This window comes from Bos indicus x Bos taurus, chromosome 5 (genome assembly GCF_003369695.1).
Source record: "Bos indicus x Bos taurus breed Angus x Brahman F1 hybrid chromosome 5, Bos_hybrid_MaternalHap_v2.0, whole genome shotgun sequence".
Classification (NCBI taxonomy): Eukaryota; Metazoa; Chordata; class Mammalia; order Artiodactyla; family Bovidae; genus Bos; species Bos indicus x Bos taurus.
Window position 1 is genome coordinate 40884946 of NC_040080.1, and position 14472 is coordinate 40899417.

The window sequence follows — 14472 nt, forward strand, 5'->3', positions numbered from 1 at the left end:
CGGGGTGGAGGCACTGGCGAGCGGGACGAGGGCAGGGGGGCGGAAGAGGTGGCAATGGCCCGGGGAGACGGGGGTACTGCTGTTTATCTGCAGCTCGGCCGGCCATGCCCGCGCACCGTCCGGGCCCCGGCCGGGGAGGATGCCAGACGTCGGGGAGAGACCAGGACAGCGGTGGCGGCGCGATGGTGGTGACCAGCTCTGCCCGAGGCGGCGGCGGGGACCGCGCCCTCTCCCGGGGGCGGGACTTCGGACTAGCGCCGGCCGGAATCCACAATCAGAGGGGTTCTCTCCAAGTCTTCTGTTAGTGAACGGTTTTCCATTCTAGCCTTCTCTACGGAGTGTTCACGTTAATTTCAAGTAAAACAAACAAACAAAAAAAATTTTAAAAATTTGAAAAGGAGGGGTGTGGCCATGAAATACTGTCTTCAGTTCAGTTCAGTCGCTGAGTCGTGTCCCACTCTTTGCGACCCCATGAACCGCAGCACGCCAGGCCTCCCTGTCCATCACCAACTCCCGGAGTTTACCCAAACCCATGTCCATCGAGTCGGTGATGCCATCCAGCCATCTCATCCTATGTCGTCCCCTTCTCCTCCTGCCCCCAGTCCCTCCCAGCATCAAGGTATTTTCCAGTGAGTCAACTCTTCCTATGAGGTGGCCAAAGTATTGGAGTTTCAGCTTCAACATCAGTCCTTCCAATGAACACCCAGGACTGATGCCCTTTAGGATGGACTGGTTGGCTCTCCTTACAGTCCAAGGGACTCTCAAGAGTCTTCTCCAACACCACACTTCAAAAGCATCAATTCTTCGGCGCTCAGCTTTCTTCACAGTCCAACTCTCACATCCATACATGACCACTGGAAAAACCATAGCCTTGACTAGACAGACCTTTGTTGGCAAAGTAATGTCTCTGCTTTTGAATATGCTATCTAGGTTGGTCATAACTTTCCTTCCAAGGAGTAAGCATCTTTTAATTTCATGGCTGCAGTCACCATCTGCAGTGATTTTGGAGCCCAGAAAAATCAAGTCAGCCACTGTTTCCACTGTTTCCCCATCTATTTCCCATGAAGTGATGGTACCCGATGCCGTGATCTTAGTTTTCTGAATGTTGAGCTTTAAGCCAACTTTTTCACTCTCCTCTTTCACTTTCATCAGAGGCTCTTCAGTTCTTCTTCACTTTCTGCCATAAGGGTGGTGTCACCTGCATATCTGTGGTTATTGATATTTCTCCCGACAATCCTGATTCCAGCTAATGCTTCATCCAGCCCTGTGTCTCGCATGATGTACTCTGCATATAAGTTAAATAAGCAGGGTGACAATATACAGCTTTGATGTACTCCTTTTCCTGTTTGGAACCAGTCTGTTGTTCCATGTCCAGTTCTAACTGTTGCTTCCTGACCTGCATACAGGTTTCTCAAGAGGCAGGTCAGGTGGTCTGGTATGCCCATCTTTTTCAGAATTTTCCACAGTTTATTATGATCCACACAGTCAAAGGCTTTGGCATAGTCAATAAAGCAGAAATAGGTGTTTTTCCTGGAACTCTCTTGCTTTTTCGATATTTGCACTGGCACATTTTTTCCTGTGAATCACTTCCTTTGGTACTTCAGAGACGTGAAGTAGTCATGCTTTGCTGATTTGTTCCTGGTTCTAGAGGGAATACAGAAGAGCAACCAGAATGACAAAGAGCCAGAGGAACTTAGTTTAGAGGAAAACACGAAAAACCAGATGATGTTATTTATTGGTTGAGTGATCTAAGAAGACTCTGGAAACCACTTACAAGATTTGAACTAAGATGGTGACAAGAGGTGGGAAAGAAGAAAGACCAGTAACTTTATAGAAAGAAGGGGCTGCGTGTTTAGTATTGGGCTGTGAAAACTCACTGAGAAAGTATTATAGAACCCATCGTTTGAGACACCAGAAACAAGTGATGAAGGCGTACATTTCAATTTTTTCTTCCCTGGATTTTAGCTTAAATTGCAAGTGGATATTCAGTTACCAGAGAGCTAGGTTCAGCTGGAAAGTGTGGCAGTTAGCTCTCTGCATCCTGCCCTAAAACTTTTTAGATCTCTGGGCACCCTCCAGCTCCATTAAGTGAAAATTTGTAGAGGATACCTCAGGGGACCTGCTTCACAACAAGCACAGTAGGTGATTCCCAGATACTCAAAACTCGGAAACCACTGGTTATGGTAATTGTTGTTGTTCCGTTGCTCAGTCAAGTCTGACTCTTTGCAACCCCATGGACTGCAGCACCCCAGGCTTCCCTGTCCTTCACCATCTCCCAGAGCTTGCTCAAACTCATGTCCATTGAGTTGGTGACACTATACAACCATCTCGTCCTCTGTCGTCCCCTTGTCCTGCTTTCAATCTTGCCCAGCATCAGGGTCTTTTCCAATGAGTCCCTTCTTTGCATCAGGTGGCCAAATACTGGAGTTCCAACTTCAGCATCAGTCCTTCTAATGAATATTCAGGATTGATTTCTTTTAGGATTGACTGGTTTGATCTCTTTGCTGTCCAAGGGACTCACAAGAGTCTTCTCCAACACGACAGTTCAAAAGCATCAATTCTATGCTCAGTCTTCTTCATGGTCCGACTCTCACATCCATACATGACTACTGGAAAAACCATAGCCTTGACTAGATGGACCTTTGCTAACAAAGTAATGTCTCTGCTTTTGAATATGCTATCTAGGTTGGTCATAACTTTCCTTCCAAGGAGTAAGCATCTTTTAATTTCATGGCTGAAGTCACCATCTGCAGTGATTTTGGAGCCCTCAAAAATAAAGTCTGACACTGTTTCCCCATCTATTTCCCATGAAGTGATGGAACCAGAGGCCATGCCGAATGTTGAGCTTTAAGCCAACTTTTTCACTCTCCTCTTTCACTTTCATCAAGAGGCTTTTTAGTTCCTCTTCACTTTCTGCCATAACGTTGGTGTCATCTGCATATCTGAGGTTATTGATATTTCTCCCAGCAATCTTGATTCCAGCTTGTGTTTCTTCCAGTCCAGCATTTCTCATGATGTACTCTGCATAGAAGTTAAATAAGCAGGGTGACAATATACAGCCTTGATATACTCCTTTTCCTATTTGTAACCAGTCTGTTGTTCCATGTCCAGTTCTAACTGTTGCTTTCTGACCTGCATATAGGTTTCTCAAGAGGCAGGTCCGGTGGTCTGGTATTCCCATCTCTTTAAGAAGTTTCCACAGTTTGTTGTGATCCACACAGTCAAAGGCTTTGGCATATTCAATAAAGCAGAAATAGATGCTTTCTGGAACTCTCTTGCTTTTTCAATGATCCAGCGGATGTTGGCAATTTGATTTCTGTTCAGTTTTAGTTTTTGCCTGTCTGAGAAGCTCTTTTTCTGTCCTTGAATTCTGAATGATAATCTTGAGGGGTAAAATATTCTAGGTCATAGGTTTTTTACCCTTTCAGCACTTTAAATACATCATGCTATGCTCTTCTGGCCTGCAAATCTCCTGCAGAAAAATCATCTGATACCCTTTGGGGTTTACCTTGTATGTGACTCTTTGTTTTTCTCTTGCTGTCCATAGAATTCTTTCCTTATCTTTAATTTTGCCATTTTAATTATGACATGTCTTCATGTGGGTCTCCTTGGGTTTATCTTATTTTGGATTCTTTGTTCTTCCTGTACCTGGAAATCTGCTTCTTCCTTCAATTTTGTGAATTTTTCAGCCATAGCTTTATCAAATACATTTTTTACTCTTTTATCTCTCTCTTTTCCATATGGGGCCCCTATAATGCAAATGTTAGAATACTGAATGTCCCAAATGTCCTTTAAACTGTCCTCATTTTTTGTTTTTCTTTTTGCTATTCTAATTGGGTGATTTCCATTATTCTATCTTTTCAATCACACGTGTTCTTCTGTATCACCTATTCTGCTGTTAACTCCTTCTAGTGTGTTTTTTTATTTCAGTTATTGTATTCTTCAGCTCTGGCTGATACTTTTTATATTCTCTAGCTCCTTATTAAATTCTCATTGTATTTATTTATTCTTTTCCTAAGTTCAATTACTATTCTTACTACTAATGCTTTGAACTCTTTCTCTGGTAAATTATTTATCTCTGTTTCATTAGGTGTTTTTGCAGGATTTTCTTTTTACTTGTTCTTTCATTTGAAACATATTTCTCATTTTTACTTTCTCTGTCTCTGTAATTAGCAATTTCTCACCTCTGAAATTAGGTGAAACAATTTCCTGTCCCAGTCTTGAAGGAATGTCCTTCTGTAGGAGAGTTCCTATGCAGTCTGCACATGCCCAGTGCCTTTGGTGGGCAAGCTGGCTGGATCTGATATGAGCAAAGGTCCCATCTTGCCCCAGCTGTGCTAACAGCTATCACCTTGGTGAGAAGAGGGGTTGGAGATGGAGAGGTTAGAGCCAGTGCCAGGTGTCAACTGGGGCTTCTCCTATCCTCAGGGCCATCACTACCCTATCAGGACAAGGTTGGTTCCCAAGGTTCTGGAGCAGAAACACTGATATCTGGTCTGAGCTGGTTCTATTCCCTCCAAGTATATGCTATTCCCACTCCTGGCAATGACACTGTCACCCTTGAGGGGAGCAATGCTGGAGCAAGAGGGGCCAGAATGGGGGTTCAATGTGGGCTGGAATGTACACTGGGATGATTCTGATATGTCAAACAGGGTTCCAGACCACTCTGGATTTGCTGCTGCCAAGGCTTCCCTGGTGACTCAGACAGTAAAGACTTGGCCTACAATGTAGGAAACCCAGGTTCGATCCCTGGGTTGGGAAAATCCCCTAGAGAAGGAAATGGCAATCCACTCCAGTATTCTTGCCTGGAAAATCTCATGGACAGAGGAGCCTGGTAGGCTACAACACATGGAGTCTCAAAGAGTTGGACACAACTGAGTGACTAACACTTTTGTTCACTTTAATGAGTGCCAGTAGTGTCCACCCTGACCCAGTTCAGGTACACTGCTAAGTCCAAGCCTGCTCTTTCCTCCTCAAGTGTTCATGCTCCTTGGCAATGGCAGCCTTCTTCTTAGTGGGGAACTGCTCAGGAACTAGAGTGGCCTGGCATGTGTGGAACAGCTGTGGAAAACTGGCTGCTAGTTTCCTGGGAGTAAGCAAGTGCATGTGTGATCTTCAGAAGCAAAGTCTCAGTTTCTTACAGCCCTCCTATAAATCCTACCGGTTTTCAGACCAGCTAAGGAGATTCTTCTCAGTTTCATGCCCCATGCTCCAGTCCTCAATATATGGCTCAGAACCCACTCCCCAGGGATGCTCTCTGAGCCCATGTAACCCCCTCCTCTTCTGAGTCCCCTCCTAAGGGTGTGGAACCCAACATTATCACTTCTTCTCCCTAGTGTACACTGTCTGGATCTTTTTTGTCAGCCTTGATTGCAGAACAGTCTCGCTGCCAGTCACCAATTTCTTTTCAGTGAGAATTGTTCCACATGTAGGTGCATTTTTGATGGGTTTGTGGTTAAAGGTGAGCTCAACATCCCCCTACTCTGCCATCTTGATCTCCAACCCTTGGCAAAACTTATTTTGACAGGCATAAACCATCTATTTCTAAGCAGTAAATGTGATTTTACACTGCCTTATGGCTCTTGAGCTCACATATACCTGTGACAAATCTGTCTTCAAGAATTGTAGACTTGCTTTTATAATGTAGTGCTTTTCACTGTGTACTCTATTCCCACTGAGGAACTCAATGAAATGATGGACTAAAAAATAAGTACAAGCTAATTAGATGTTTTTCTCTACTTGAAGTAATAGCTGGTGGCCAGGAATTTTTTAAAAAGCCAATAAATTTTTCTTTATCTTCATAAATAATATACCAGGTAACTGCTTTGAAACTTTCTTTTGTGATCACAACTGCCTTTATTGAACATCCAAGATGACCAGGATTTTTAAAATTATTAAACATCCCTATCATTAGAAATATGAATAAGACCCACAGTCTTTTGTTGCAGCAAATTGATATCCCAGGGTTTTTTTAAGCATCAAACATCATTTGAGGTGCCTATGATAATTCTGACTCATTATTCTCGTCCTAAATTTATATTTTACTTTGTCCTTGTGCTGCCTTTTCATTCATAGTATTTATGATGCAGGATTGTAAATGTTCTGAGAGGACCATGAGAAAGTTAGTATCCCATTCTTCAAGTTATAATGACAGACTATGTGACCTAGAATTGTTTTCTAAATTATTTTATAAAAAATCAAGTTATTCTGTAGGGACAAAAAGTTACTGATTTATAAGGTAGAAATATTCTGGTCCTACAACCCTCTTTTTATGATGTATCAAGTTGGAATTATCCAGCTAGCTCCCTTGTACCCATCACAACACCATAGGCAGACCCCTTCTCAGGAAGCTAGAATGGGTCTCAAACATCTCAGGGAGGACAAACACTTCCCCAGGGGCATGTGGGCCTGACATTTTTAGAAAATCAGTTCCCACAGCCTTAACACCCATCCACACACTCTCCTAAAACTGACCTGCCTGAGAATGTGCTTGTGGCCATGGCACCATGATGATTCTCTTATCCCTCTTCCCTGCTGACACTAAGCTTTTCTTCTTTATGTGTATATATCATCATCCTTACTCAACCAATGAGTAATCCCTTACCTTTGACTCTGGTATACAAACCTGAGACAAGCAAAAGGATAAATTGAAGTATTAGGGTCAAAAAAAAAACAAAAAACCTTCTTTAATCAAGACCCCATAAAACAAAAGTAAACCTCATTTCTTTCTCCCAGTCTCTTTCTCAAAAGGATAAAAATGACATTAGAAATAGGGTATTTGGGCCTGTGTTGGGATGTTTTAAATTCAGAAGGGAGACAGTTCTCATGGGAATGTGTATCATTGGTTTATTCAAATTAAAAACACAAAATAGGACTTTGTGACAGAAACCACATTAGTTTGCAATTGGTTTGATAATGGAGACTGCCTTTTTCATTTAAGCTAGTAGATGTCTTTCATAAATTGAATGAGTTAAATCTTTAAATTTTGATGAAAATATTTAAATCATGATACTTGTATAATATAAAAAATAATAAATACATTAACAGTACTTATTTAAAATATTTTATATTTTTAAAGTATTAATTTGGCAGAGGTGTTTCCATTTTACAATCTGTTCTAAATTTGTTGGATTGATCAAGGTGTCTCCAGGTAAAGAAATAACAGACATCAGTAAAAACTCCTCTAATAAAGATAAAACCTTATGGGGTACTTTCCAGAAACTGGGCAAATTAAAAGACTCTCATGACAGAGTTACAAATCACTTTATGTCAGATGGGTTCCAGTAATTTGCTTCCTACAAAGGAATTGAATTGTCAGCTGCCACCACATTAAAAAACTGCTTCTGATGATAAATCACTGTGTGCATTTTGGCATTCTGAAAGGAGTTCAAAAGAATGAAATAATTGCTAGAACACAAGTTCCCCTATTCTCATACACATGAGCAGCTGGTAAAGAAAAAACTAGGAATATTGTTGGTTGTGCCCACTGTTTTGTTTTAGCAGTAGGTAACATTCACCCACAGATACAAGAGAATCATCCCCCAAAGTACATTTTTACACTTAATAAAATTGTATTATAAAAATGTATTATCAGTTCAGTTCAGTCTCGCAGTCTCACCCCATGGACTGCAGCATGCCAGGCTTCCCTGTCCTTCACCAACTTCCAGAGCTTACTCAAACTCATGTCCATCAAGTCGGTGATGCCACCCAACTATCTCATTTTCTGTCATCCCCTTCTCCCACCTTCAATCTTTCCCAGCATCAGGGTCTTTTCCAATGAGTCAGTGCTTCACATCGGGTGGCCAAAGTATTGGAGTTTCAGCTTCAGCATCAGTCCTTCCAATAAATATTCAGGATTGATTTCCTTTAGGATTGATGAGTTTTATCTCCTTGCAGTCCAAGGGACTCTCAAGAGTCTCCTCCAACACCACAGTTCAAAACCATCAGTTCTTCGGCACTCAGTTTTCTTTATGGTCCAACTCTCACATCTATAGCTGGATGTGAAAACCTGGAAAAACCATAGCTTTGACTAGGCAGAGCTTTTTTGGCAAAGTAATGTCTCTGCTTTTTAATATGTGGTCTAGGTTGGTCATAGCTTTTCTGGCAAGGAGCAAGCATGTTTTAATTTCATGGTTACAGTCACTATGTGCATTGATTTTAAAGCCCCCCAAAATAAAATCTGTCACAGTTTCCATTGTTTCCCCATCTATTTGCCATGAAGTGATGGGACCCAAAGCCATGATCTTAGTTTTCTGAATGTTGAATTTTAAGCCAAGTTGTTCGCTCTCCTCTTTCACTTTCATCAAGAGGCTCTTTAGTTTTTCTTTGCTTTCTGCCATAAGGGTGGCATCATCTGCATATCTGAGGTTATTGATACTTCTCCCAGCAGTCTTGATTCCAGCTTGTGCTTCATCCAGCCAGGCATTTCGCATGATGTATTCTGCATATAAGTTAAATAAACATGGTGACAATAAATAGCCTGTGTGTACTCCTTTCCCGATTTGGAACCAGTCTGTTGTTCCATATCTGGTTCTAACTGTTGCTTCTTGACCTGCATCCAGATTTCTCAGCAGGCAAGTAAGGTGATCTGGTTTTCCCATCTCTTGAAGAATTTTCCACAGTTTGTTGTGATTCACACAGTCAAAGGCTTTGGTGCAGTCAATAAAGCAGAAGTAGATTTTTTTTTTAACTCTTTTGCTTTTTTGATGTTTCCATTTTACAATCCATTCTAAATTTGTTGGATTGATCAAGGTGTCTCCAGGTAAAGAAATAACAGACATCAGTAAAACTCCTCTAATAAAGATAAAACCTTATGGGGTACTTTTCAGAAACTAAGCAAATGAAAGACTCTCATGACAGAGTTACAAATCACTTTATGTCATATGGGTTCCAGTAATTTGCTTCCTACAAAGGAATTGAATTGTCAGCTGCCACCACATTAAAAAACTGCTTCTGATGATAAATCACTATGTGCATTTTGGCATTCTGAAAGGAGTTCAAAGAACAGAGTAATTGCTAGAACATAAGTTCCCCTATTCTCATACACAGGAGCAGCTGGTAAAGAAAAAACTAGGAATATTGTTGGTTGTGCCCACTGTTTTGTTCTAGCAGTAGGTAACATTCACCCACAGATATAAAAGAATCATCCCCCAAAGTGCATTTTTACACTTAATAAAATTGTATTATAAAAATGTATTACGTGTGTGTACATATGTGTGTGTGTGTGGAATGATCAAATCTGTATCAACAATAACAGTAATGACAACTTAATCCAAATTAAAATTTTTTAACACTTAGAGCCTTACAGCTATAGGAAATAGAATTTTAATTTACATACATATTTATAATGTTGAAAGAAGAAGCAATTAATAAGAGATATTCCAGGATAAATATATATATTAAAGCAAGCTAAAATGCTGCAAGAGAAATAGAAACATTTAAGATAAAAGGAAGGATATATAATATCCCAGCTGTTAACAAAGAGCTTGTTCATGTTTGTGCAAATGGAAGATGATGGAGTTTCATATCACTATGGCATTTAGAGTCCACTGGATACATTTAACACAGTGACATTAAAAGTTTATTTTTAAATGTCAGATATACCATAAACCGAAATCCTTTCTATTTAAAATTATCATGAAAATTTAAATATTAACCTAAAAGAGGAGAGAAGATGCATAGTTTCTTAAAATTAAAAAAAAAAAAATTCTGAGGCAAAAAGTTAAAATGCTTCTGCTGTAAACTAGAATTTCTGATAGAGTGTCATTGGCAGCATATCACCTTTCTTTAAATGTCAGCATTATACTTCTGACAACAGATTGTTTTAGTTGCAAATTCATGTTTAGAGTACCTTGGAGTCAATTATTAGAAGAAAGAACAAATGAGCAGAGCAGATAACCATCTGAATTCAATACCTGCAGAGATGGGGTGTGTGAAACTACAGATCATATTGAGCAGCAGGATCACAAGCTGATGGAGTTTAGGTCAATTTCCCAGGAAAAAGGAAAACCCTATTAATAAAATAACCTTAAATTTTTTTCATCAGGCTTTAGTACTATATGAAAAAATTCCATGGGAATAAGATGAAAGGGGCAATGGAGACAGGGAGCAGATACTCATTTAGGGAAGAGTGTTAGAGAAGATGGGAGAGGTCTCAGAAGAAGTCCAGAAAATTGTTTAGTGAGACAAATTACACTGGAAAATTAAACCCAAGAGGCTCCTTTGAAAAAGTATACCTCAGTTCATGTTATAAGGAAGAAGAGAAAAAAAAGAGAAGAGATGCACTTTGCACAGAACATAAGGATAAATTATGTTTTAAAAATGAATTATTAACCAGAGTATTTCAATACCCATTTATGTAACAAATTGCCAACCTTAGCCACTAGTTTCTGCAAAAACCCCTTGGTCAATAAAGAGTTATTTAGGAAGGTAGTATGCTGATGACATGCTGTCCTTTGTGAGAATGTTGTTCAGTTGCTCAGTTGTGTCCAACTCTTTGTGACCCCATGGACTGCAGAATGCCAGGCTTCCCTGTCCTTCACCATCTCACGGAGTTTGCTCAAACTCATGTCTATTGAGTTGGTGATACTATCCAACCATCTCATCCTCTGTCATTCCCTTCTCCTCCTGCCTTCAATCTTTCCAGCATCAGAGTCTTTTCCAATGAGTCAACTCTTCGCATCAGGTGGCCAAGATATTGGAGCTTCAGCTTCAGTATCAGTCTTTCCAATGAATATTCAGGGTTGATTTCCTTTAGGATTGACTGGTTTAATCTCCTTGCAGTCCAAGGGACTCTCGAGAGTCTTCTCCAGCACCACAGTTCAAAAACATCAATTCTTTGGTGCTCAGCCTTCTTTATGGTCCAACTCTCATATCCATACATGACTACTGGAAAAACCATAGCTTTGACTAGACAGACCTTTGTTGGCAAATTGATGTCTCTGCTTTTTAATATGCTGTCTGCTGCTGCTGCTGATGATGCTAAGTCGCTTCAGTTGTGTCCAACTTTGTGCAACCCCATAGACGGCGGCCCACCTTTCTTCCAAGGAGCAAGTGTCTTTTAATTTCATGGCTGCAGTTACCATCCACAGTGATTTTGAGCCCAATAAAATAAAGCCTGTCACTCTTTCCATTTTTTTCCCCATCTATTTGCCATGAAGTTATAGGACCAGATGCCATGATCTTAGCTTTTTGAATGTTGAGTTGTGCACTTAACTGGAATTTTTCCTTCACCAGCAAGATAGAATTAAAATAAATATAATTTAATAAAGAATTGAAGATCATGTAGAAATAAAGGGGTCATGAGAATAATTCCGCTTTGTTGAGTTGAAAACAAAAAAATAGATCATAACTAATAAAAGCAAAGATGGGAAATTTTTTAAAATCTCTTTTTATTCATGTGACTTCACCAGATTATTCATCTGCCATACTAATTAGACACTCAACCACTATTCAGTAAGTGCCCACCGGGTACAAGGTACCCACAGACTGGTCCCTGCCCAGGAGTTGCTTACAGTCTCATAGGAAAGAAAAAGAACACAAAAATAGCTACAAGAAGTAGCAGTTTGTTGTGACATAAACAAGAACTTCAGCAGGGAGAGAATTTGATTCCAACTTGGGTAGCAGGAAAGAGCTTATTCATTTGCTTATTCTTCCCACAAATATTCATGCCCATATTTCATGTCAGCATAGACTGCTTGGTGCAGCAGAGACCCCATCCCTGCCCTGATGTCAATCCTGGTAATACATGGAGGAGTTTCCTGAAAGTGCTGGTGGCATCTGAAATTTGCCCAGCTCAGTCCACCTCCCTGGCAATGGCAGGCTCCAGTTTGAAGCAGAAATACATGTTACTTATTTGCGAGTATTTTCCTCCGACTGTGAGTTGACCAAGCCTTTTACAATCTTCTCAGTATCTCATTAGTATTTCTTCATTATAAAGTCCACCTGTTCCAGTGTGGCATTCAAGGCTTTTCATATTCTACTCTCAATTTCTTTTCTACCTTTGCCTCCCATGGCCTTCCTCCCATTTTCATTCACTCTGTCTTGCCACTTTGTGCCTCTCCTCCCGGAAATTCCCTATATTGCTTTAGATCCCTGTTCCTTAGCTCTTGTTGTTTCCTCTGTCTGGAATGAATCTTTTTTCCCTTCTGCCCTCAAGTGCATGTTTCTTTCACTTCTGCTTTCTTAAGTCTCAGTTCATAGGCCAACTTTTCCACGAAGCCTTCCCAGATCCTCCAGTCCAAGTTCCTCCCAATTTTCTGTCCTCCTGTGGCAATTATTTTTTCTCTTGATGGCATGTGCAGTGTCCTGATACCATACTTAATACTCTTCTTTGCCTCCACACTAGGAGGCGAACTCCTTGAAGTAAGTTGTGCCCCTCTCACTGGCACCCCACTGGACAAGTAGGAGGAAGTTGAAGAAAGTTTGTTGACGGGAATGAAATACTAATTTGAAGATGGTGACATCTGCTACTGTGAGTCAGGTATCAGCTTACATTCATTGATGACAAGCACCTTATTTTTTAAAGCCCTAATGTCCCCACAGTTCCCAGCACAAACTGGAGCACAGGGTAAGTGTTAAATGAATGGTTAGTGTTCATATCTGAATGTCAGATGTGGCTGAAGAGGCCACATGTACAGTTCCTTCTCCTTCATGGTAATTGGCTTTAGGTCTGGCATCAGTATTAGCATCTCTGACATCTTTATTCTCCAAGTCTCTACTCCAGGGGATGCTACATTCATTTAAGAAGATATATTTATCTTTATTTTCAGCCACACTGCACAGCATGTAGGCTCTTAGTTCCCCTACCAGGGATCAAACCCATGCTCCTTGCACTGGAAACTCAGTGTCTTAAGCAGTGGACCTCTAGGAAAGTTCCAGTGCTACATCCTTCACAGCAGGGTTCATAAGGCTGACACATTCTGCTGCTAGTGATGCTTCCCAGTAGTGCCTGGCTGGACCACGGGGTGAGAAGCAGGGCCTCAGGGCATCATTGAAGCCTGAGCCATGCTTGCCCAGTTTATGATTTCCTCATTCCAACTTGCTACCCCAGGAGCCCTTGCACATCCCGTGTTCTCTTTACATACCCACACGTGCAGTGAGAGTGTTCATCCAAGCCCAGGCACATGCTTCATCCCAGGACCGACACTAATGAGCCTGGTTCTCTGTTTAACCTTTGGGAGGCCTTGCAGGTGATGCTGAGCTAAGTGCCTGAATGTAGATGGAACAGATTGGGCCTCACAGCTGCTCTTCTCATAATCATTGCCTTCAGCCTGAGGGTCAGAGCTGGGTCTTAACACCATGGTGATATCACACTCCCCTTCTCTGCCTTCCTAATTTCCTAACTGTTCCCAGATTCACAAATCAATGGACTGTGGTTCTACCAGGAGCTCTGTGATCATAGCTTTCAGTTTTCTGCTCTCAATGAAAATATTTTTCTGTCTTCAAGGTTTTTTGGGGTGTAGGTCAGTAGAGAATTTCTTTTTATATGTGATGATGTAAATCTATATGTGTGTATATAATTTAATTCCTTTTTATTTAAATTTATGATTAGTTTATTACTCTGAGTAATAGAGGTAATTTACAGCAATATCCAGGTGAAATTTAAATTAATAAAATAATTTTTCCAAACACAGTAAAGCAGCTGAAATAGTTATAGCTCTGCCCTCTTCCTTAAAAGTGGAGAGGAGGAGAGAGAGAGCGCCATCAAGCTTTATAGAGCATCTACGTTGTGTGTGTTCTCTCTTTAAATACAAATACAAATTATGTGAGGTAGGAGATGGGAGGTGTTCTACTCATTTTAAGATGACAAGCTGAGGTTAAAAAGTTTAAGGTAAACTTGTCTATGGGCAGACAACCGGCAGGTGATGGTGTGTGGATTCAAACCTATATTGAATAACCAGGCAGAAATATGTGTTACTCATTTGTATGTGTTTTCCTCTGACTGTGAGTTGACCAAGCACTTTGCGTATTTCTCAGTATCCCATTGGTATTTCTGTATACAAGCACGAGGGCTTCCCAGGTGGCACTAATGATAAAGAGCCTGCTTGCCAGTGCAGGCAGATATAAGAGTCACAGGTTCAATCCCTGGGTTGGGAAGATCCTCCTGGAGGAAGGTATGGCAACCCACTCCAATATTCTTGCCTGGAGAATCCCATAAACAGAGGAGCCTGACAGGCTGCAGTCCATAGGGTCGCACAGTTGAACACGACTGAAGCCACTTAGCATGCATGCATACTAGCACCAACACCCATGCTCGTTAAACTATCCTGTCTTTTTAACATCAAAGTGAGCAGGTTTATCTTGTAAGCATAATTGCCAATATGTCCCAGAAAATTATTATCTGCTATTAATCAATCACTGATTCTTCATTCCTGCTCTTTTCTGTCACCTGAGCTCTTTCCTTTGGTGAACCCTGGTTCACCCTTTAAGAATTAGCTCAAAGTGTGACTTCATCTTTGAAGCACTTCCTGA